The following is a 24,589-nucleotide window of genomic DNA, read 5'->3' as shown; positions in this document are numbered from 1 at the left end:
TATTGTTGAGTTTTGTATGAACTAATCTAGCTTCACTAAAAAAAAAAAAAAAAAAAAAAAAAAAAAAACCTACAGCTTTGGACAAAAGTCTATAGCCAGTGCATTCGTAACTCCCCATGCACAAGAGCTGACTGTGGCTCTGGGAAGACATTTTACTCATTTGATTTCTTTTTTCTTGTAGTCTTCTTGTCCAGTTCTCAGGTGTTTACCACCTATTAGAATTTCACCTGTATGGGTGCTGTGCTTGAGAAAGTCCCAGGACTTGTCAGCTGCATAGGCCTCATAAAAGACAGCTCTGTTCAGGGTTTGAAAGGTAAGATTTTGCCGAAGTCCTCTGCTGTCTGTGCTTTAAGGTGCTAACTTTATTGGCCTAGTTCTGAAACTTTGCAGCTTATCACTCATTTGGAGCTCGTGGAGAGGGGAGCAGGTTTCAGCTTAACAGGAAAAATAACCATTCTTGGAGTGATAGGTGGTGGGGTTAGAGGGGGGATGGAATTGAATGGAATTTCCTCTTATAGAAACTGAATTGTAACTAACTGCTGAAAGTGAGGAGTGTGGTACCTGCACAATGAGGTGTGTGTGAGAGCAGCTACTCTGCAAATAAGTATCCTTCAAAGACAGGGGAAGAGTATAGGGGAAAGTGGCTGACCTGTGGGTAGGATATTTCCAGGGCATGGGTAGCACAGGAAATTGTATGGTTTGGAACTGCTTTGCCATGAGCACTAAATTGTTTTTTTCTTTTTTTCTTTCTTTCTTTCCTTTCTCATTCTTTTTTCACTTTAGTCTCAGAACTGCCTTAATGTTTTGTGGAAATGCAATTGGGGATGCTGTTTGCTTGAAATAAAGTGGGCGGAGAACAATTGAGGGTAAATAAGATTCATGATCAGAAATATTCTGTCATTAGTCAAATTTCTGAAAGAATTTGTGGTTTTTCCTCTTCAAATAAGTTTTTTCTAGGTTTATTAAAGCAATTCAACAGTAAGCAAAAGACCCTACAACAGTAAGAATTTACAGATGTATAAGCTGTGGTGAACTATATTAGATGCACAGTAAATATTTATTTGTGAACTTAAAAGTGTCTGTTAAATGTTAAATATATGCATTTTATGTTAAAATATTTCTACCTGTTTAAATGCAAATTATTTTCTATATACGAATTAATATTTGGATCTTTTCAGCACATAAATTTGTGAATTATTTTATTTTCTTGGAGAAACAACTTTATGGGCAAATACTTTTACTGTCAATGTGGGAGGGTTTTTTTAATGGAGAAATGGAATTTTTGAACTGCTTTATTTATTTTAATATAAGTAATGCACTGATACTGCGGTTAGAGACCAACTTCCAAAAATCCTCCAGGCATTTTCTTGTCTCTGTGGAAGATTTTTGCAGAAGCTATGCCAGCTTTTAAAATGCTCTTTGCCTTGCTGCAGTGTGAATGTTTTTCCCATCCCCCTTTTAACCTAGGAATTAGAAGAAAGTACAGATGATGCTTGCTTAACCCTGCATTTAGTGCCAAGCAGTGATGTGCTCCCTATGAAACCATTTCTGACCCTCTGCTTGCAGTGGTGAGCCTAAATTTTTCCCCTTCCTTGCCCATCATTGTCGGTCAATTATGGGATGGAACTGAACCAGAAAATCTGGTACAGTCTGGCAATTAGTACAAAGGGTTTCCAGTCTAGTGTGAAGACAGAGATGCAAGAGCCCCAGCAGCTAGAGAAATAGTTTTGATTGGCCATGGACATTGCCTTTTAGTGCTGCTTGGTTACTTTCTAAAGATACTGGCTCTTCTACCCTACAGGTTTTCTCCTTAAAGTACTGCATTACGGGCCTACTTTTTATAAGTCTTTTGGGAAGTGGGGGGGGGTGTGGGGGGGTGTCTTCTTTTTTTAGCTCTAGCTTCTCCCATTTGCAGACTGTCATTTTAACCCATCAAACAGACACATTTTGACTTGTACAACAAAGAACCAAGTTATCAACATTCACAGAAACTGACATTTTTAATTCAGGCTTCATTATGTCTTCGGTGTATGACAGTGAGCTACAAAGACATTTAAAGGGTTTTTTTTTCTTTTTTTCATTTTAAATTCAGCACTGGGATGTTTATCTTTCTTTTAATGCTCATATTTCCCTTTCTAGCTTTATTCTTTAGTAATATATAATTAGCATTATCAAAACCATCAGCTATTATCCACTATGACTTTTGACCTTTGTTTTTATCTACCTAGCATTTTCCAAAATAAATTGCTACACAAATTCTGTTTATGTTACAGTAAAATGGAATTTATTAAGCTCCATAATACAGTCATCATAAAAATAATCTCTTTTGATCTTACTAAGATTTAATGAATGATTACATATCTGTAAACTTCTAAAATATCTGGTTTTGTAAGATAAAAATTAATAATAAAACAAAAATTTTAATTCAAAAATAACACACAGAAGTCAGGCACTTTCAAAGGCTAGCAATGAGTCTGTAGTTGATATTTTCTGTTATCCTAAGAGCAAGCAAAAATCTAATATAAGTTGGGTTGAAGTTTAGACGAGCCAGTTATGCCAAATAAAAATTATAGACTATTATTTCCAGGAAATCTGGTATCTTTGATGAGTATATGAAGACAGGACTCATTCAAACCTTGTTCAAAACCAAAACGCAGTATAATTAGATAGCACTGCAAGCAGTTGACAAAGTAATAGGAACATCGAGCATTCAACCATAACCATAGTGTTTTGTTTGTGAGAGTTTTTGTTTTCCTACGAGTCAGCAGTTTCTGGTTTATGCTTGAATAACTGTGTGTTTGGGATGTCGTCTTTTGTAGCTGGAAAAAGTAAACGTGCAACCTAATCTTTGTGCGCGCATGTGAGATGTTACAAATCAGATTCCAAGTTTCTGTTGCCATTTTTCCTTCATTCTGTCAGCCTCTGCACCATGGGTACTGTGGGAATCCCTGAAGGTGGCTTTAGGCACATGTTGGCAGAATATTCCATTCAGCAGTTAAATACTCCCTGGCTGTATTAATAGCAAGAAATGCAGGAGCGGGGACTGTAAATGCGATGACAAGATTAACACATTGCCCACTTCTATCAGGTACTTCTTGTTTTTGTATTTATCACTCATCTTTCCCAGCTGACTGATGGCTGTCACTCAACAGCTTCCTTTGGCTGGAAAGAGAAAGAGCTTTCTTTACAGATGTCAGCAGAGTGTTGAATTCCATAATAGGTCATTTGCACAGAAAGTCGACAAATAACAACAAATTAGTGGCTTCTCTTGTAGATCTTTTGATAGCATGTGTGGGAAATGATGTGATAGTGTTGTTTCTTGCACCAGGAAGGTGATAGCAAGTCTAGGTCACAATCTAATCTGATTACTCAGGAACACCATCCCCAAAGATGCACTGATGATGCTTTAGACAAGAACTGTGTAGAATAATTATCCAGATACCAATATCTGACAATTTTGTTCGTTTGCCAGAAGAACAAACAAAATAATAACTGACATTCAAGTGCAGGGGAAAGAAAACTATGGCTGATTTTGGCTTGGTCTGAAGTATTGGTGTAAAATGGCACAGGAACAGTTTAAATTTTTTGCCACTTGTGGTTTAAGAGATTCCCAGTAATTGATCTGAACAGTACATACCCCAAATCTGCTTTAGTTAGATTTTTTCAGTGTTTTATTTCCTTTTGTCTTCTGTGACAAGGAAAATTTGACATTGAACAGGGACTATCCCATCTTAATTTGTAACTCTTCAGTTACATATTATGGCCTTCAGGTTAAGTACTTGCACAAACATGGTTGAGCTGTGAGCTTTGACAGCAAATCAGTGTCAGAAAGTTTAATTGGGAAGTGATTTTCAAGGAGATAAAGATCTGTCCATAGCTTTCAGCACTTTTCTACCGAGTATAATTTTAATTCTATGCAAGGGTTTTCCTCTCTCCCTCCAGATGAGTTTTCCAAACACTGCTATGCCTATTAAGTATTTCCCTATAATGAAAGTTTCAAAGTGCCATTTTTCATATGAAAAAACCGAGGCAGAGAAGGGCTGAGTGATAACATTACCTCTAGGCAGTGTATTTAGAGTTTATTGAAGATCTCCCCTGTCAGTGCGTTGCAAGAGCTTTTTTCAGTGGTGACTCTCATGACTGCATTCTGGATTTCATGGCCTTTTTAGATTGTCCTTAACCTCCTAATAACAGCTGTCTCCACTAAATGAATTTCAGACAAACTCTCCACTGCAGGGTTCAGTCTTACTACCGTCAGTATTGCAGTTCTGTGATTTCAGTAGGATGATGATTAGAACTTAATGCTTCACCCCCACAACACTCCAGCCCTTGAGCCCTGATGGTTGATGTTCTGTCACTCTACTGGAGAAGTTTGGCTCAGCTGTTGGTTTTACTGCTCTTCTAGAAAATCAAGCTGCATGTTAGCAGCTCTCAGGTGGAAGGTGGCTTTGTGCTGTAAATAAATTCATGGGAATAACATTTAAGTGCCATAGTTCATATATAAGTATTAAATAGTATCTAAAGCAACAGGAAACATCTGTTCTTGACATCTTTTTTTGGAGCTAGTGAAATCTCTATTCTGGGGGGAAAAAACATAAAACCAAAACCAAACAAATAGTAATAAAAAAAAGCAAACCCACCATCATCACAAAGGTCAGGAGTGTGTGGCTGTGGTGCAGATTGACTCTGGCAGCCTTTGCACTGCATGCAGGAGCCAGTTTCTGCTCTGACATGCTGAGGACCTCCTGGTCTCTAGTTTTTCAGCTGTACTCTTGAGAATATTGCTTTTGTCCTTGCTCAGTGGTTAAAGGTATCTAGGAACAGACTGCTGGGTCTGTTGATCTGGGAAATGAGTTGGACTAAGGGCACTAATAGAAAATTACAGAGGTTTTGTAATATGGAAGAGAAATGAGGTCAAGCCCATTGCCTGAGCCATGATCTACTAGTTTGCCTGCTTCTGGAAATGTTTCCTTTGCATGACAGGTCCTCCTCAGCGTTTCTACTCACCCTCTTCCTCAAGGTGGGAAAAGCAGCTGAAAAACCTCACTGTAAGAGATTTTTAGACGTATTACAGGGTTTTATGCTCCCAGTTCCCATTGATTTTCAATTCAATTTTCACTTAGATGAAATTCAATAGGAATAAAATACCTAATTCCTTTATGCCATTGAGAGCCTTCTGTCCTGGGTCTTATGGTAGGCTGTGGAACGAGTGAGCATTGGCTGTTAGTGGGATGTGACAAGCATTAAGAAATAAGAGATTGCATCAGTGTATTTCATGGGACTTTATACAAATCTAAGCAATTGGCATTTCATATAAAGGAGAAGGGAAAAAATTACTAGTAAAGACATGGTGATAGCAGTTTCTCAAAGAACAGATCCCAAAGGCACAAGCAGAAACTGTGCCATTGCAGGGGATGACAGGCTGTGTACTGAGACATCTTTTGTTAACACATGAGCCTTAGCCAAAGATTCAAAAAGGAATCAGATTTTTAATGACAAGCCTAAAGGATTATGATGAGCCTACGGAGACAGAATTGAAGTAATCAAGACACAAAAATGAGATATGACCAGAAAGTTGCATGAAACTGCGCTGAATGAGCATTCAAAGCAGTAGGAAAACCAAGCTAAAAGCTTGCGAGTCAGCAGAAGATGGTGATGGCAGTGACAAATGAGGCTGAAGATGAAGGGATACCTAATACCTGTGATATGTAGTATTTTACTTTTGAAAAAGTCAGCTGCGAGGAGATGGCTACCACAAATAATATAAATTACAACAAGATATGGAAGATTTGCAATTTTTTGTAAGTCGTCATCTGGTATCTCACATATCGCATGGACCCTCAGCTAATCCACTGATCACAGGCTTGAGAAATAGTAAACAGCATGACCACCCAGAATCCCTGGCAGACTTTTTCTTTGTCTATGATGAGTTATTTGCATTTTCATGGGGATGTGGATGGTAGAGGTGGCCTCGTCCTCATTCCCATTTCACCCCTTCCTAGAGTAGTTCTTAGAATTTTTCTTTACTGTGTGTTAGTTGCACAGCTGATTGTTATTTCTTCCTGTTTCTTTCTGTAGTTATCTTCTCAGTTTAGTCCTATAGATTTACTCTTTCCAAATTGTGTAGTTCTTCAGCTTCCTCAGTGTAATACTCTTTGCTGTTTGCAATGCCTTACTCATTAGAAATTTCCTCATGACATTTTCTGAATCAAGGAGAGAGCTAAAAGGTGGTGTTGGTCTGTGTTATGTAGGCACTGACTGAAGGAAAGATAAAGGAACCCCAGGCTTCTGTGAGGTTCTGTGGATCTGTACAAGTAAGTGTGCTGATGAGGACTACAGAGAAAATTCATTCCTGATCCATTCTGCCAGTTACCTCAAAGGCAGACACAGGTACTTCAGCAAAACAACAACTTTAATGTTTTCATTTTTTAAAGGAAAAACAATCTCAAAGATGCTATTATTTCTCATAATTAAAACTCCATTTTCAAACAGTGATTTCTATTATTTATTTTTTGTTGCTGTTTTTTCTAAAAATGTTCAATAAGTTGTTTCAAAAAATTCAGAAACATTGTGCTGGAAGTGAAACTTTTCAGTTCCAAACTTAGCAAAGCACTTCAAAATTCCATTTTTCTTTCTTTGGAAGAATATTTAATTTATCAACTATAAATGCTAGGAGAGGTGTTAACTTCTGTGTGTTAAAACCCTAATTAGATTAAGTTGGATTGTACTTTGCATGTTCTCTCAAGCTAATTCCCATGATCACCATGCTTTAAAACCTTTATTAGGGGGTTTTGTTGGAGATGCATCACTTTACTGTTGTCATTCATCTGACAAGAAGAGTGGATTCGAATGTACCCTTCTTTCAAAGCTGTGTTTGTCACTGACCTCAGATGTTGAACTCAGATGAGAATTGGTTTCTAAGCACTGCACTGTGTGTGTAATGCCAAGAAAACTGGAGAGTTCTGACTGGCACCCTTCTAAGAGAGGTGATGTGAGAACCTTTCTGCCTAGTGTGTTTCATCCATCACAGCCTAAAATACTTGGGTGTTGTTAAAAGATACAGAGATTCAAAACTGGCTATTGTCTCTCTAGTGAGGAGCTGTCAAGATGATATGAAGGAGGCAGCACTGTGGAGAATGAAATATTGGGATCTCATTTTGAAAGAGGAGGTTATGCCTAGAGATGAGGAAACTTCCTTCGTTGATTCATGAGGAAAGTGAAAAGAGGATGACTGGTTAGGTGGCAATCTGTTGATGATGCCAGATTTTCAGGACAATAAAGTTGAGGACACTTAGCAGGACTGGCTGAAGGATCTTATGAAACTCAATGAGTACTCCTTAACTGCCCCATGAAATTCAGCTTAGATAAGTGTTAGAGTGATGCATCTGGGAATAATCAAATCTTTGCAGATAAAATTACGGGCTTTCAGCTGTTTTACCACCAAGGAATGAGATCTTGGGATGATAAAAGACAGGGTCATGAAAGAATCTGCTTAGTGGTTAGTGGTGTTCATTGAATATTAGGAATAAATAGGAAGGGGATAGAAGATAAGTACAGAATATTTATGCCAGTATATAAATACATGGCACACCCACATCTTGCATATTGCCTGCCCCTACCTTTTCAAAAGCTTCACAAAAGGGCAACAAGGATGATCACAGGAACAGAGAGATTTCCATTAAAAAGAAACTAAGTAGACTCTTTGTATGCCTAGAAAAGGAGACTGTTGGGAGAGATGATGAAGGTATCTAGACTAAAGCACCATACACAAAGAGGTTCCCTCACGTGGTTTGTGCACAGTCTTTGCCAGGACAAGAAATGAAGGCAAGATGACAGATGTGGCAGCTGGAAAAGAAGTAAAAGCAGATCTTTAAACATAATATAATTAAGCAACCACAGGGTACTGTCAGAGTTTAATGTTTCTATGGGTTCAAGGGAAGCTTGAACGAGTTCCCCAAAGGGAAATCTAAAGAGGTTAAATTATACATGAACCTCATCTGGCTGGAGTAGTCATTGAGATTCAGATTGGTGGAAGCTGGAAGAGTTTTTGGGGGAAGTGTTATTACTTCCTTCTTCTGTCCTTCTCTAGGCACTTTCTTCTGGCTGCTGAAGAGACAGTGCCTGGCCAGAGGGACACTTGGTCTCATCCAGCACAGCCATTTTCTGTTCACATGGTACCAGGCATTTACGTCCTGAGCTCACACTTTCTTTCCATATCTAAATGAAGGACAGGTCAGAAACTGAAGCAGAAGTAGCCTGGGCAAATAGTTTGAATGCTGAAATCTCTAAATTCTTTTTGAGTCAATCTTCCTCTTTAAGCTATGAATGGGTCTGTCTACCAGTGTTCCTACTAGGCAATCAGAGGGAAATACTGACAATCAGAAGAATGTTTTTAAAGCATGAGAGTTCAGATTAATACGATTTTTTTAAATGTAGGAAAATCCATGAAAAATTTATCAGTGTATAATAGCTGAACAATCTCTCCAGGAGACTTTAATTTCTGCTTCTAATCTTTTCATCTCAATCTGCTGGGTCAGCTTTGCACTTCTCCTTGTGTGCACAATGGGGAACAATGTTTAGCTGATGACAGAAATGCAGGATGGGGATGAAGTACCCCTGAAGCTTTCTGTATTTTAGTAATGGTGTTGAACATTCCCCAGTCCCTGGTTTTACTCCCCTCATACTCTTCCAATAAATTAACTTGTAAATCTGAAAATCAAGACATGGCTTCACTGGGCAGGGAAAATACACCCTGCAAATTTTCCTAAATACCCCTTTAGAAAAGGCTTAACTTTGATTATTGTGATTGATTCTCTTAAGCCCTCGAGTGTAAGAATTCTGCACTAGGCTCAGCATGTAGTTTGATGAGAAGATGGATTTGGCAGCAGTCTTAGGTGTCCTCACCTCACCACTCCCACCCACCCAATCATTTCTGGTCTGTGGCCCAGGTTTGGTCCTGAGATAGAGCTTCAAAGTCAAGTTAATCTAAATATTCTCTGCTGCTAAAACTCCAGTTACACCACGAGATTTATCTCTCTCTTCCCTTCTCCCTGTGACAGCACAAGTGTTGTGGGACTTTGTGGTTAGAGAAGGTTGAGAAGTTTCTAACAAGGGCCAGTTTTTAGCCTGATCAGCTCACAATATAACTGGGCACTGGTGCCAGCATGTGACAACAAAAGGTGGCCTTCTGCTAACTCCAGGCTGGGAAAGTTCAAGCCTACCATGAAGTTGCACCTCCTGTGGTGTGTTGCTTTTAGGGCTGCATGGTAAAGCAGAGCCTTGAGTCAATCTAGATAACAAGTAATTTAACAAACAGTCCTCAAAAGCAGCTGAAAATCAACTTAAACAAGGAATAAAAAGTAATAATATCCTTTTTCTTCAAACACAAACACATCAGAAGCGTGATTACTGACAGAAAATCTCTAAGATGCTCAAGGCATGAAAGGAACATTCAAAAAATATAAAGCCACAGCATAAAAGCTGTGATTTTTTTGCACCTGTGCTTACCATGGGGGAGGCTGGTGAGAATCCCATCCCAGAATCCTAATTTATTGAACATATTTTAGGATTTGTTTCAAATTGAAGCATCCATAAATAGTTTATAGAGTAAATGAACAAAATAAGCTGTAAAAACTCACCAGGAGTAGAGACATTCACTTGGAAAATCTAAAGAAATTCAGGACAGAAACAGGTGATTGTGGTGTACAGCTTTTTAGCCCTAATAATTTTGAGCCAGAGGACTGAAATCTGACTAATACAGCAACAGATTTTAAAACAGTGTTCAGGCAGGTCCAGGAAGCGGCATCCCAGTAAACCTGACATCTGTGCTGGGAAAATGAGTAGAAATTATAACAAATAATAGAAATAGTGTAATCTGAATAATTATGGCATATTGTGAAGTTTTGTGTGTAAGTTTTAGAAGATAAGTCCTGGCCTAATTGTATATTCAAATTCTCTGAAGGTATCTACTGGTAGGAGAACACAGGAGATCCAGCTGAGATCACCTGTGTGGGCGTTCAAAAGAGGTTTAACAAGGTTCATTCCCAAAAGCCTTTAAGAAAATAAAATATTCTGGAACAAAAAGGAAGATGCTCACATCAATAAATAACTAGTTGGCTTAGAAAGCCGAGTACAGAAATAAATGGTCAGTGCTCACAGTAGAGGCAGGTCATCACTGAAAACCCTGTGGAGATCTGTGCTATTCAAAATATTCATAAGTGGTCGGGAAATATAAAAGGGAATAGTGAGGGAACAAAATCTACTGATGGCACCAAGTTACTCAGAAAAGTTAAGAGAAGAACCAGCTATAGGGTATTGAGAAAGATTTTTAATGCTGGCAATAATGGGAAAAAATAAAAGATATTCAGTGCAGACAAATGCACACAGGAAAAATAACTCTATCTTTACATATAAAGTGATGGGTTGAGAACTAACCATCACTTCTCAGAAACAAGATCTTGAAGTAAATGGATAGTTCTGCAAAACTGTCATGTCAAGAACAGTCGAACCAAAATTTTAAGAATAGAGAACAAAATAAAAGCCATCATTACGACAGTATATAAATCCATGGTACACCTACAGCTTGAATATTCTGTGCAGTACCAGCCTCCTCAGCTGAGAAAGAACAGAGTAAAGCCAGAAAAGTTGAAAGACAGATGGCAAGGATGGTCACCATGACAGAATGGATTCAAAGGGTACGACCTATGAAGACAGGCTGAAAAAGCTGGGGCTGTTCAACCCGGAGAAGAGAAAATTGTGAGGAGACATCAAAGGGGCAACAGGGAAGCCAGGGAGGGACTCTTCATCAGGACCTGTAGTGACAGGACAAGGAATAATAGAAACAAATTGAAAAAGGGGAAATTTTGTTTAGATGTTAAGAAGAAATTTTTTATTGTAAGAGTGGTGAGACACTGGAACAGGCTGCTCAGGGAGGTTGTGGATGTCCCAGTCCTGGCACATGTTTAAAGATGGATTGGAAAAGGTCTTGAGCAACCTGGTCTAGTGGGTGGGACTAGATGAGCTTTAAAGTCTATCTGAACACCTTAACATTCTATGGTTCTATGACCCAATGACAAGGACCAGAAAGCTGGAAAGGATGTGACCAGTGCTGGGCAAGGTTGAGGTAGCTCTAAATCTTGCCCAGTTCCAAAGCCTGTTTTGCAGTAACAAAACAGATACATTAACACAACACAGGAGATGGTGAGTTTCCAGCATGCAAACAGGAATGAGCAGAAATCCTAAAAGAAGTGCCTTGCTGAGTCCCATCAGAAAGCTTGAGGTACAACCCAGCTGCTGATGCTTCAGAAATGGAGCACACTGGAGTATTTACAAGACACTCTGTTCAGCTGAGTCTCATTAGATGCTTCAGGATGTCTCTGCAATCAAAAGAGAATAAAAGTCTTTTCATTTGGGCCATGAAGACTACCTAAATTAGGATCCTGTTCTGATGTGAACTCCAAAGGACCCTCTCTGTCTCCGTTAATTAGAAAGGTGATGGAGATGAGATGGGTACCTAACACTCTGATAGGTCTGGGTGGCTGCAGTGGTCCTGTGGATAGATCTATGGAAAGCAGCTGCTATCACATTATAACTCCTGTTAATGGGTTGATGTAAAGGACAGAAAGCTTCAAATCCTGCCTAGAGATTTGCTCCTGTCACATTTACATAACTGTGCAGGAGTCAAAGCTGTGGCCCCAGCACCATAAAACAGGGTAGGGATGTTCCGAATCAGAGGTGTTACCAAACACCAGTTACTTCTGTCCAATACATAAAGAACATCCCTGCATCTCAGCATATATTGCATGCTTTAGGAGTTGCTCTTACAGCAGCTTTATAAACCACTGACATACTCCAGACACTCATATTTGTTTTTTGCCTGAGCACTGTAGCAGAAAACAGCCCATGATGAGACTACGGAGGCTGCCTGGAGTTAAAGGTGTGGCAGCAACATCTCAAACTGTGCTTCATTTTGAAACATTCACAGAAAACTGGCTGAGTTCACTGAGTTCTTCCACCCATAGTTTTAAGTTGTGTATTTTTCACAGGAGATTTAATTTTTCCAAGTTTTTCTAACTGAAACAGGAAATGTCTAGAATACATTGAGGGAACAGCTTCTCCCTAAATCTCCAAATATTCTGACACAGGGCAGCAGCAACTGAATTTTGAAATAAATTTAGTTTATTTTTGAGTAATATTTGCCTCCTTTCTTTTCCCTTTTTTAAGATTGTATTCCTTCAGCTGCTTCAATTCATTCTCTCAACATTTTATTTTGTTTTTGAATGTTTTACTGTCCTTTTCTCTTCAGTCCTTTTCTTACACCACAATCCTTCCTAAGGAGAAAATGAGGGTGAGAGAAGTTGGAGATCAGGGCAGATTTTTGAACCATGAAATTTGATTGTTTAATTTAGTACAGACAATTTTGCCTATTCCTGGTAACTATGTCATTTTTTATACTGCTTATACTTCTGATACTATTGCTGAATTTGGAGCATAAAAATGAAAAATTTAATTTTTAAAATTATAATAGGAAAGAAAAAAAAACAAACCCAGATATAAATCAATGTTTCAAGGTATGTATCAGTTATGAGTCACACTTAGGCTGATTTTTCCTTTCTACAGCAATGCAAATAGAATGTAACAACCTTTCATGGTCAATATTAGTGTAGAAACTTATCACCAGTCTTTGTTTCTTGCTCATATTGGGAGGCTTTTGTGTAGTGTTTTTTTTAGTGTCCTCAGAAATGGCAATGAAAAATGTTGAATTTGGAGAATCTGGTTTTACTATTGAGAAAGTAAATTAACCCCTACCTGATTTACTAAAGAATAAATAACTTCTTGTTAGCAGTTTTAGATCTTTTTTTCCCTGTCTGATATTGCACACTTTGACTGTAACTTGCTCAATTTTTGTATCTGAAGGAGAGGAACATGCTCTAATGAAGAAAAATCTCTCATGGCCATGAATTAACATCTGTGATGGCTTATTTGAGTATCAAAGAATTTTGTTTATAGTTCTTTGAATTATAATCAGATTGTTTCAGTACCTGTTTTAAAGTAGCTGAAAATTATTATGTAAAATTCATGCATGGTGTCTTTCTAATAAACAACAACAAAAATCATTCAAATAAATGAAGTAATCAGCTCTGAACACTTGAATTCTCTTTAAAAAAAAGTTAAGTTAGTCTTAACTCACAGATTTTGAAGACACTATAATAAAGAATTATTGGAGGAAATATTGCTTTTACTGTTTTCAGATAATGCTTAATGTTGTTGCAAATTATAAAATTTAATTAGCTATATAAATGCCAGAGGAACAAATAATGTGCTATTGTCTTGATATCTTTCCAGAAATTAGTCTTTTAAAACAAATTTGCCATATTAATCATCTAAAAATATTTTTGATCACTGAATTAATAGTTTGCAGCCTGTTTTCAGGTATTCATTGCCATAGGTGATTGCCTCTTAATTACTACATGGGCGCTTTCTATTCACTGTTATTAATTCATGTTTTCTGGCACAGTCCCAAAAGGCAGCCTTGCCCTATATCTTCTAATTACTTCTATAATTGAATTTGCCCACTTTTTCTAACCTATTTTTTAAACTGACTGTGTTTGTTCATGGTTTATTGTGTCCTTTTTGTGTCAGTTCTCTGCAAGCAGAATGTACATTGATTCTTTCCTCGTTTCTCATTAATTTTCAAGAGCTTTGCTGCATGTCTGTTTTTTCAGCCTGTCAGACCTATTGCTAGACCAAAAAAAGATTCTTATTATTAAAGGTTAGGTAAAATAGACTGAAGTTAATTAATTCATTAGTAACTCTGAGCCAATTACTGAAGCCTTCTCTTATTTATATACTTGTTAACAAGACAGAGATGAGAAAGGCCTATTATAGGCACATGTCCTTCAGAAGTTGGGCAAACCCTCTGGAGCATATGCGTTTAGTTCCACCAAAGAAAAATAATTGATTCCAAAATGAAGACTTGAAGATCTAACTGGCAAAGTCTTCATAAGCTGATGGACCTTCTTGTGGCCACCCAAATGTTGTTTTGGATGCTACCTTTTGATTGCAAGGAGTACATTTTAGTGATCAGCTTTACAAAGTGCATACATAATGTTTCGATACAAATATATTGACTTGCCAACTTCCCCAGAATTGTTTCTTGGGATGTTTGGGAATAGATGAACAAAAAGAAATTACCCATGGATATCTTTGCAGTTAAGAGGGGAGTTGCTGATTTTGACTTCAGACAATTTCCTTATATTGATAAATGTAATGAGATACGTAGCTGGGAAGAAACCCCATTAATTTTTGGTAAAGGCCCTGCAGGTTATGAACCTTACACTAAAGCTGAAGTCATGCAGAAGCTACAGACATATAAATAAAATAGGGAAAGTACTCAATGGATCATTGATCAATGTCAGATGTTTTTATTTAATAACATCAATGCATGGTTTAAGCATAGTATTCAAAACCTGACCTTACATTTCTTGAGGCTGAAGCAAGACAAAACACCATTCTCTCTCTCTGAATTGAGTGTTGATACAAGTGTGTTGTTTTTAAAAGGGTTACTCATACTTTATTGTGAGTGAAGAAAACTTCTGGGGTATTGTTTTCTCATAATTCAACAACTTGATCAGAGATCATTAGAATTAGAAATCAATTTGTTGTAAAGTGTCTTGCAAGCCTGATGTCATATCCAGATTTGAAGGGAAATTATGGTAAGATTGAAGAATATTATATGAGCTTTTTAAGCAAATAGACAAAGGATGGATTTAGAAGCATCTTTCACCTGGTTTATAAAATATAAATCCAAGTAAATTTAAACAGGAAGAAAAAGGTGTTGAAACTACTGGGGAGCAGAAAGCTTGGCCTAGCCCAGTCATTTATGGTTTTAAGGAAAATTGGTCTGTAGCTCTAGGTTTAAAATCCTAAAGAAAGGTTGTTACTAAATTATCTGGAAGTCCTAATCCTGTGCCAGGAGCAACCATAAATTAAAATCTTCAGCTACCACTATAGGAATTATTCTCCAATCATAGTTATTTCTAACTTGAGAGATAATAGGAAGAAGAGAAATGGAAGAACACAACACCAACAGCATATGGTCCCTGGTCACTGGGAGAAGGTCTGGGTACGATCACCATGCTGTGCCAAGATATCTTCTTGCCTCTTCATCCTCCTGAACACACACACACAGAGCTTCCTCACTCCTCCTTGCTTGCCACACAGCTCACTGCAGAATTGGGGTATTTATTATTCAATCTTGCTCATTCACTCCCTTCCCAAAATTAGTTAGGAAATAACTGGCTGATTGAAACTGCTGATATCTTGATCAGATCATTATTATTTCTGGTAGGAAATAAATAAGTAAGTAATTATGCAAGTGCTTGGGCTGCTCTGTGGTTAAAATAGCTTTGAGATTTGCACTTAAAACAGGAATTTGCTGCTTGATTTTGTGTGAATTACATTATGTGGGCTTGCCAAATTTATGTCGTTCATTTTTTGAATGGAAAGTTACTGATTTTGAGAACTTTTCTAGTATTTATTTTGATTTATTTTAGTTATTGGCAGTTACCTTTAAGATTGTGTGTGAATGAGAGCCTTCAGATACTTGGATCCTTCCAGTATTGAGAACTGAATAAGAGTAGAGCAGTACATTTAGACAGTTTAGAAGTGCAGTGAAATGAAACAAAAGTTTCCCTTAGCAGTTCATTTTATAACTAATGAACTCACCAGAATGAGTCCTGTTACATGTAATAGTATTGAAGTAACTTTTGCCACTATAAAGTGCATGCTATGATGAATCACTCACTCAGCTGCCCCCCATGATCACAATATTTTTGGTTCTGGCAGATCTAAAAGCTTCTGTCACCTCTGTTTGGACAGACCCTCTAATATTCAGTAAGGTTTTTGAGGAAATGAGAGATGTTTCTGTGTCACATCCCTTGTGTTATCAGAGCTAGGGTAACTTGGACATGTTGAAATGCAGGTTGTTCATCACTGTAAGTTACAGGCTCTTTGATAGTGTGGATTGACAGTGACAATACCATCAAACCAAAATAACAGAGATTGTGGTGGTTACTCCATAGAGAACTGTGGACGTAGAGACAGGACAGAAACACCTTTTTCATTTTTCACAGGGCAACATAAGTTTAAAATTATAAAAGCAGCAGTGAAAAAAAAAAAAAAAGGGAAGCATTTTCTGTCTGAAAACTTCCTTGTTTATCACTTTTGCAGTTTCTTGCATGTTTTATAAATTTATTTCCATCCTTTACTTCTGTTACATGTTATGTTATATTTAACTCTACTCCTGTCATATATACTGAATTGAAAAATTCACAGCTATTTCCTCTCATAGTTATTCTTGCTCTTCTTTCCTCTGAGTACCCTCTAGCATGTCTTGAAAATATTCCTCTGCCTGCCATCTTATCTTACTCCATGTGAATGCATTTCAGCCTCTGCACCAGCCACTGTAGTGCTTTTTAGTTAATTCTTTATCTTTTCAGTAACTTCATGTAGTCATCAAGGAGCTTGTAAAGAGTCTATTGACTCATAGGAACACGCTTGTTTCTTCTGGCTCTTCCTTTAATTCATTATTGGTTCTACTTTGTAGAACAGGCTGTGACCACAGGGAATGAATGGGCTCGGCTGGAGCTGTAAATCATAACCATCATTTACACACAGGGAAGCTGAGATTCCATGACTTTCCATATGTGACAAGGGAGGAGTGTGGCAGAGCGAGCAGCACAGCACCTATTGCCTGTTGTATAATCCTGGGCTTTTTCTGTTGGTCCTTTCAGCCCTTTCTAGTACACAATTAACGTGGAGATAATAAAACATATGCATATTGTTATAGTGAGCAAAATCCTGTAGCTGTCGGTGAACTTAAAAAACCTTTTCTAGAGGAAACACTTTAAAGCCTTTTGTGTTACTTTTCATTAAATTAGAACTTAAATAACATTGTTTAGTATCTTGGATATTAGAACTCTTCCAGGATATCAGAGGCTTACCTGAAAATAAGTTTTGATTGAGTAAAAGACAATGTCAACAACATTCATCAACCACATTCCTGCTTAAAATCATTAGATCTCCCCTCTTCCAGCACTTGAGCACAGCTTTAGAGAAACTTATTTCCTAGTTATTCCCACATAAGCAACTTCAAGCATCGAGTCTTGCAAAACAGGAAGGAGTTTCTGTATTAAGATGTGCTCTATAAGCTGTTTCTTAGCTGATGCTTCATTATATTCCTGAGTAAGCCTCAAATTTTTCAATTAAGTTATAAGAAATATTTTTCCTCTTACTTTACTCCTGAAGAGGAGAGGGGCCTAGTAACACTTTTCTTTTATTTCCAGTCTTAATGCTACCAAAATTCAGTTTTAAACAAGACAAGTGACATAGAATCAATCTATTAAATCAGATCTTTTAAATCAGATCTTCCTGGTTAATTTGTAGGAACAGGGAAGATATAAATTAATAATAAAGACATAAATATATATTTGCAAATAGAAATCAATCTTATTCTGAACACAAAGTTTTAGTCAGAAATATCAGCCCAGTACTGATCACGTGCACTTCACGGGGACAGGGTCAGTCCTTGTGCTCGTAGCATCTGTTTCAGGACACCTAGAGAAGTAATTGTGCTCCTTTTGGGTATCCAAACTGCTAACACAAAACAAAAATGAGTGGTTATTATCTGCATGTTGGCATTATGTATTTTACAGTAAGTGCCACCACTCAAGTGCCAAACCTGTGCTTAACATTGTGCCAAAAGGCCTCCTGGCTGATAAACCTTGACAGGACATTGTTCTCTTGTCAAGGGGCATTATCCTAGCAATTCAGCAAAAATTTTTCTTCATTTGGACAGTGCATCTTTCAGACATTCCCTTCTTCTATTGATTTGTTTTCTCCTGTCCCTTTCTCCTTCTTTTGTTTTCTTATCATAGCTTCAGGTTATTAAGTGCAAAGTATTGATGGGAATGGGTGGTTTTGGTCGATGGAGAGCTAATGCATCCCTAATCCCACCATTGTTATAGAGTTATGCTTTACTCTGGTTCCTGATGGGGGAAAAGGTGCAAAGCTCTTGATCCTAGTTTTATTTGTCACAAACCCATCCATCAATCAAGCACAAGCATGTCTGAATGCTGAATGACATGTGGGTCTCAGCTGAAAAAATTCGATAACACTGTATTGTCAGGTTGCTCACTCTTTTTTTTTCGATAAGAAATACATTTGACTGAAATAGATAAGCATACAACTACTAAAGACTTGAAGAGAGAGAGTGACATACATGACACCAAAGGTTTTCGATCTTTGGTATTAATGATACTTATGAGTAAATAAAATGGAAAAAAAGCTCTAGACATGCAACATGCTTAAATCCTGTGGGTTTTTTTATTAAGTTGGCATTTCAAGTTTTTAATCTGGACATATATTGTAGCCTGCCACCTAGGTCCAGATGCTGATAGAATCTATGACTGAATCTCTATTTTTAAAAAAAATTATTGGTTAATATAGCAGACATTCATGAATAGAATATTATTTTAATATACATTGATAACCTATGTGTTTATTATTTCTGAATAAGGATGAAGACACATAAGTATATATGTGTATGTGTAAATATTATCCTTTTATTATTTGAAAACATTTAAATTCATTATTATAGTACATATACATAGATATTTTATACTATGCAAATAAGAGTGCATGTCATTTTTTAAATGTCCCTTTAAAATGTGTTTGTATTCTCAGATATGATTTTGGAATCTCTTTATACTAGTTATTGTGTGAAGTGCACTAATACATTGCTGAAAGCTTACCCCCTTATTTATATACAATTTTCTATTCATGCTTGCTTAAATAATTGCATTTAGAAACTGTTAAAATGTTGCAATTTTCCATTTGTACCCTGTAACTCTAAGAAAAGTAATCAACAGATCAGAACAATTTAGAAAATGCATTTTATTTTCTTGCCATAGAAGTAGACAGTTTAGAATGGAGAACACATTAAATGACCTAAAAAATCCATCAACAAAGGTAACAAAAAGACAACCCAAATCAGAGGCTCTAAGACAAATATGATGTAGCCTCAAGTACTGGCACACTCTATGAGTAAGCCATTTTTTCTCTGCTCTGTGACTAGGGGCTACAAAACTGCAAAAATCAATGTGGGAGTGCTTTAGGTTTGTTGGGTAAATTACATGTGCTTGGCTGCTCTATTGTATCTGGCCCATATTCTACACCAGATACTTTTAGATGGATCTGTCACATAATACATATACTCAATATTGATTTTTGTAGATTTAACAGAGCTTGAACTGAACTCCATGGTAAGAAGGAAAAACTTAAGAAGTGCAGCTCCTCAAAATTGGGATGAACATGTAAATATGGAAATACTATTGAATGTCTGTGTCTGGGAATCTCCTGGACCAGTTTTAATTTGGAATGGGCAAAGTCAGTACTGAGTAGTTGAAAACTGCTGGCATTAAATATTTGTTGGTTTATCTTCAAATTATTTATTTTTGTGTATTTTTTTAATGTTTCTACCAAGACCAGATGAACATAGAAAGTTACAAAAAATTTTAAATGACATTCTGTTGTCTGAATACCAATGATGCCAGATGAAATCCAGATGACCTCTGCTAGCACCTTAAAAAGAGCACCCTAAGGTCTCCGTATATCTCATGAACAAATTATTTTAGATTAACTTCAGTACATGCAGTGAAGTCCATGACTCTCAGATGCAGGACACCTAAGTCTACATTTAGACATGGGAATAGCTGGTCTCTTTTCAGCTTGCATATAATTTCAAATTATAAAAAAAAAATAAATAAAAAAAATACACAAATTCAAATGTCTAAATATGAAACACAGAAAATTTGGCTGTCTGTGAAAATCTCCAAGTAAGTTATCAAATATGAGGTAATCAAGTGAGAACAGTTTGGTAGATTTAGGTCCCAAGCTGGTGTGACAGGACCGCTAACACTCCCTGATAAGGCTGAAGAAGGTTAATATTTTCTCAGGGGAAAGAAAAGATACTAGTAACTTTAAGTAAATTAAGACTGCAAACATTAGTTTATTTCCATTATATTTGTGAACAGCATATTACTAATGATATCTGTTTAAAGTAATCACATTTTTAAATACCAGTTTCCACAGTAATTTCTAATCAAGCAGTAGTCACTGTAGCCCATAAAGAAACATAGTTTAATTGCTTGAAAAAGGGCTCCTGGTTTCACATGCACCCACCAGCAGTGTCACTGAAGCCCTGGCTGCCCTTCTGAAGTCCCACACTACCCCAGCCTGTGTTATTGATTATTGATACCCTATTGCTCCTGACTCAGTCACACCCACATGTGGGTCCTGTAGTGAAGGGCTTCGGTCACTGCTGCCACGAGGGAGGCTGAAATTGTATTTAAAGGAAGCAGAGAAAACATTAAATTTTTAAATTTCTTAAAATTTAATTTTAATTTCTTAAATTTCCAGGGAATGCTTTACATTATCAGCACTGCTCCACGTTCCTCACCTCACCCCTGAACTCCTGGTGTGATTCTCACGGGGCTGCAGCTGCAGGGTCTGGGACACCTGAGCTGCCCTGCTTGGCCTTGGCTCTGGGCTCAGGGTGAGCAGTGTGTGGTCCCTGGCTCACCTGCACCCCAGAACTCTACCTTCAGACTTTGTAAATCTCTTGATGGTTTTTCTGTTTTAGAAAAATGGTAGGATGTTTTCAGCTTGTATTAATTGATATAATTCCAGTAATGTTCTTGCTAGGACAGCAGTTTCCACTAATGAATATCCAGCATTGTATCTCTGCCAGCAGTCAGATGTGGTAATCAGAGCAGCCAGCCTCTGAGAGTAAAGCAGAGCCTTGTCAGGGGGCCTCCACTTTAAAACTTTGTCTCTTGGTCTGTCAGTGCTTGATTTTATTATTCTAAGGGCATTTTGATAACCCCTCTGTGTTTGGGTCTTCATGGTGTGAAGGTCTGACTAAATAATGAGGGTACTTTCTCTTTTATCTTTAGAGGGAGGATTTACTTATTACTGCCAATAATACGGGTCAGATTTTCAAAGGTGTTTTAACTTCACCTCCATGTTTGTACTGCATAAACACTTGCAATTGCTTTTGTATCCAGTCATTTCTACAGATGAGCATTTACCATTATTTTGCTATGCAAGTGATGCTTGTGTGTGTATTCTTCTGTCTCGTTTCTATAGATAAACATACACAGGCACAAGTGGGTGTCATGCTTTTATGTGACATTTTACAGTGCTAAGCATTAAGCAGACAGGACACTAACACATTTTCATTCTCAAGATATATGATGGGCTTGTTTTGTACACTGAGGAGAAAAAAGAAAAGATTGTGAATTCAGCCTTTTCCTTTTGCCATTCATTTTGTGCTCTGTCTTATGTGACAAGAGGCCATGAAGAATCTATGACCATGTGTGATATTCCCAATAAATGAAATGCCTCTATCTAGTATCTGCTATACTACCTTGTGGTCCTGATCCCTCCATTTCATGAAACATAAATTAGTCATATGAAAAGGGACTTTAACTTTCATAAAACCCATGTGGCTCTGTTCCTTAGACAATAAAAAGAGGCTTAGAGAAACAGTGGTTACTTAGCTCCTTTTGAAAGAAAAATGAATGTAAACAGGGTTTCATCAGTGGGAAGGGCACTTTATGTTCCAGAGTTCGATCCTACTTATGTAGTTTTAGCCATTTAACACCGTGGCTTCTGACTGCTGTCTGTCTGGGAACTGGATGCCAGGGCAGCAAACACTCAGGCGTACCTTGGTAGCAGCTGTGCTGTATTTTCAGTTTACTCCTAGGTGCCACAATAGAGTCCCTGATGTTATGCTTAGATGCAAATCAGCTCCTGAAGTGAATGGCAGGAACACTGTTGACATCCAGTATATATTAGAAGTCAGCACAAGTATCATGTTGGTCTATGTCTAGTGGACGTCCAGGACCACTCAAGAGGTTAAGGACATTGTTCATCAACTGGGAAAGCAACTTGAGAAATGTAAAGCCAACAGAATTAGAAAGAAAGGGCAAAACACCATATGATTTGTCTGTTTAAGTGCCATATGGCATCTCTTTAAAATGTATAGTACTGGGGAAGAAAAGAGATTAGTGCAAAATGTAAGAGCTGCTTCATAAGGCCCTAAGGACCAGCAGTTCAAAATGCTGGAGTATCCAGACAGCCTCTCCTGCATCTTAAAGAATAAATGATGTCAAGCTACAGAAAATGATGGATGCAGTGCTTCTTGTTAGCCTGACACACGTCCCAGGGAGGAATGATCAGCACAGAGCTGTGGCAGGATTGCCCCATGTCTGTGTAGCTGTGCAGCCACAGCTGCTGTACAACTGCACAGCTCTGCTGGGTTAGCAGGTGTCAGTCCCCCACTGCAGTCCACAGCCCAGGTGACAAGCTGCAGGATCTCTCCAGTGGCTTCTTACAAAGAAGGGTTACAGAGATCAATTACTGTTTTCCTAAGCTGCATAAAACTGAATTCTAGCTATCATAGGTATGTGTTATCGCTTCTCTTCTTCATTCTAGTTTGGTGGGAATTTAATTGCTGCTCCATTGTATCTTGTGCCATCACTGCTCTCTGGGCAGATAAAATTCACCTGCAATTGGGTTTTGCTCCCTTGATCTCACATGCAGGGGCATAGGACACAGTTCTTGCTCTGGGTCTCTCAAGAGTAGCAGGATTTCTCCTGAATAAGTCTGACACCTTCCTTGTGAGCTGGGATAGCATGGCTAAAACACTTTCTGACTGCTCTGGGACAAGTTCTTCAAATTCCATTTCATCTTTTTATCTCAATTTGGAAATATCTTAGTAGAGCAAGGAAACGTATGTTTGGTATTTTGCAAACTTACACAGGTTGGTCTTCTTCTTGAAACACAGTCAAACCACTGCCAGTCAATATTTCTTCAACTGACTGGTCCCAAGTCTAGTTTGGGCAAAATAAATAAATGCCATTATATATTCATATGTATATACTCAAGTATATATTTTATACATTGGTTTCATCAGACCAAACTGAATTGATTCAATTGAATTTACATCCATATGAAAGTAAAGAAACAAAAAGCAGGACCTGATAATAAAGTGTATTTCCAAACCAATAACTGTGAGAAAAGGACTCTAGGAGAAGACTCTTGCTTAATTTCCACACCTGAGTTAAATTACTCTTTAAAAACAGGAGAATTGGTCTGGATTTTTCAATCTCTGAAGTATTACATTATCAATTTTCTTGTAGTAATAAAAGAATTATTTCTTCACTTATCAGATACAAAATTGTAGAGCTCCTTTTATTAAATATGAAAATATATTCATACATTTTAGAAAGCTACAAATAAAAAATAAATCGCCAATGAAAAATTATTAGTTTTTCTTAGCTGGTTTTGGATTTGATTCTGTGCCGTTTATTTTTGCTAATTTAACTATGTTTCTGCAAAGAAAAAGAACTCAAAAGGGGATCTTCAAATTGGTCCCTACAGCTGTAAAACTTCTGATATGAGATAAAAACTCATGGAGTGTTGTAAAGCATTAACAGAAAAGATGAAATTGTTCCATCAACCTGGAGCCTCTGAAAGCTATTCATTTTCCACTCTTTATTCTCATATGGGTCCTGGTAATGTCAATGAGAGCAACTTGCACTCTCAAAGCAAAAATCCACCCAAAGGCAACAACTTATAATGAAAGGGAGAAAAAAATAAACCAACAAAAAAACTCCTCAACTTCCCCACATATATTTGATTCAAACAATATTTTGTTGGCTGCAAATTGTTTGCAATTGGTATATTATATTTTTGGAGGAAATAATCAAGAATAGAATTCCACCAAACTCGTGATAATTTGATTGCACAGTCCATATTTGAAGCATATTAGCACATTCACTCCTGTGTACAAATATATAAACTGTCATCTCCCAAGCAGTGAGAAGAAAAGCAACAGAGGAGGTTCAGATGGGGGAGAAGGGAAAGAGTTGCCAATAAGGCGCAAGGCTTGCCAAAATCCTGTAAGTGAAGGAAACAAAATGCAGAGAATAGACAAGGAGAATAAGTGGCTAATTACTGTACATCCCACTCAACTAAAAATGAAACACAGGCACAAGACATCAGAGAGGCACATATTGCATAGGCACATCCTGACAGCAATGACAAAACAGTGTAATCACAAACAGAAAACTAGGAACCTTTCCCTCTTTGTTGGCAGTGTTGGTTGAATGTATTCTAGCAGAGAGGCTGTTATTCCCGTCACTGCCGGTCCTTTTTCTTCCCCGTGTGGAAAGAAATGGCTCAGGGAAAGCGTGACTGCAGATCCTGCAGGTTCCTTGTGCCTGCAGCCTGCAGGCTCCAATTTATTTCCTGTGTGGGGCAGTGCTTTCCCTGGCTCTCCTCAGCTCAGGTGGCAGGTGTGCTCACGCTGGGATGTGTGTAGGTTAAATCTTGATACAAATTACCTGATAGAAATTTGGGGCTGCTGAGACATCCCTACTTTTTGTCATGATTTGCTGTGTCATTTTGAGCAGGTGGCACCCCTTGGTGCTGAAGTTCATTGTGATTTTAAGATACAGCCACT

The 24,589-nt window shown here is 37.7% G+C and overlaps 1 non-coding gene across 7 annotated transcripts in view; it reads left to right on the top strand.

Moving 5' to 3' along the window:
* The window catches only part of LOC107208924, a 268,455-nt gene that overhangs the window by 178,650 nt on the left and 65,216 nt on the right, over positions 1-24,589 (top strand). Inside the window, exon 1 of one of the 7 annotated variants that reach the window (XR_001523373.2) lies at positions 125-313. The exons of the other annotated variants lie outside the window; for them this stretch is intronic. This is a non-coding gene — a transcript (SRY-box transcription factor 2). Of the gene's footprint in view, positions 1-124; positions 314-24,589 lie in introns of those variants that run through there. 7 annotated transcript variants of the gene reach the window in all.

This window comes from Parus major, chromosome 9 (assembly GCF_001522545.3).
Source record: "Parus major isolate Abel chromosome 9, Parus_major1.1, whole genome shotgun sequence".
NCBI lineage: Eukaryota > Metazoa > Chordata > Aves > Passeriformes > Paridae > Parus > Parus major.
Note: the sequence above shows the minus strand (reverse complement) of the source record. Positions and strands in the feature narration are given on the sequence as shown.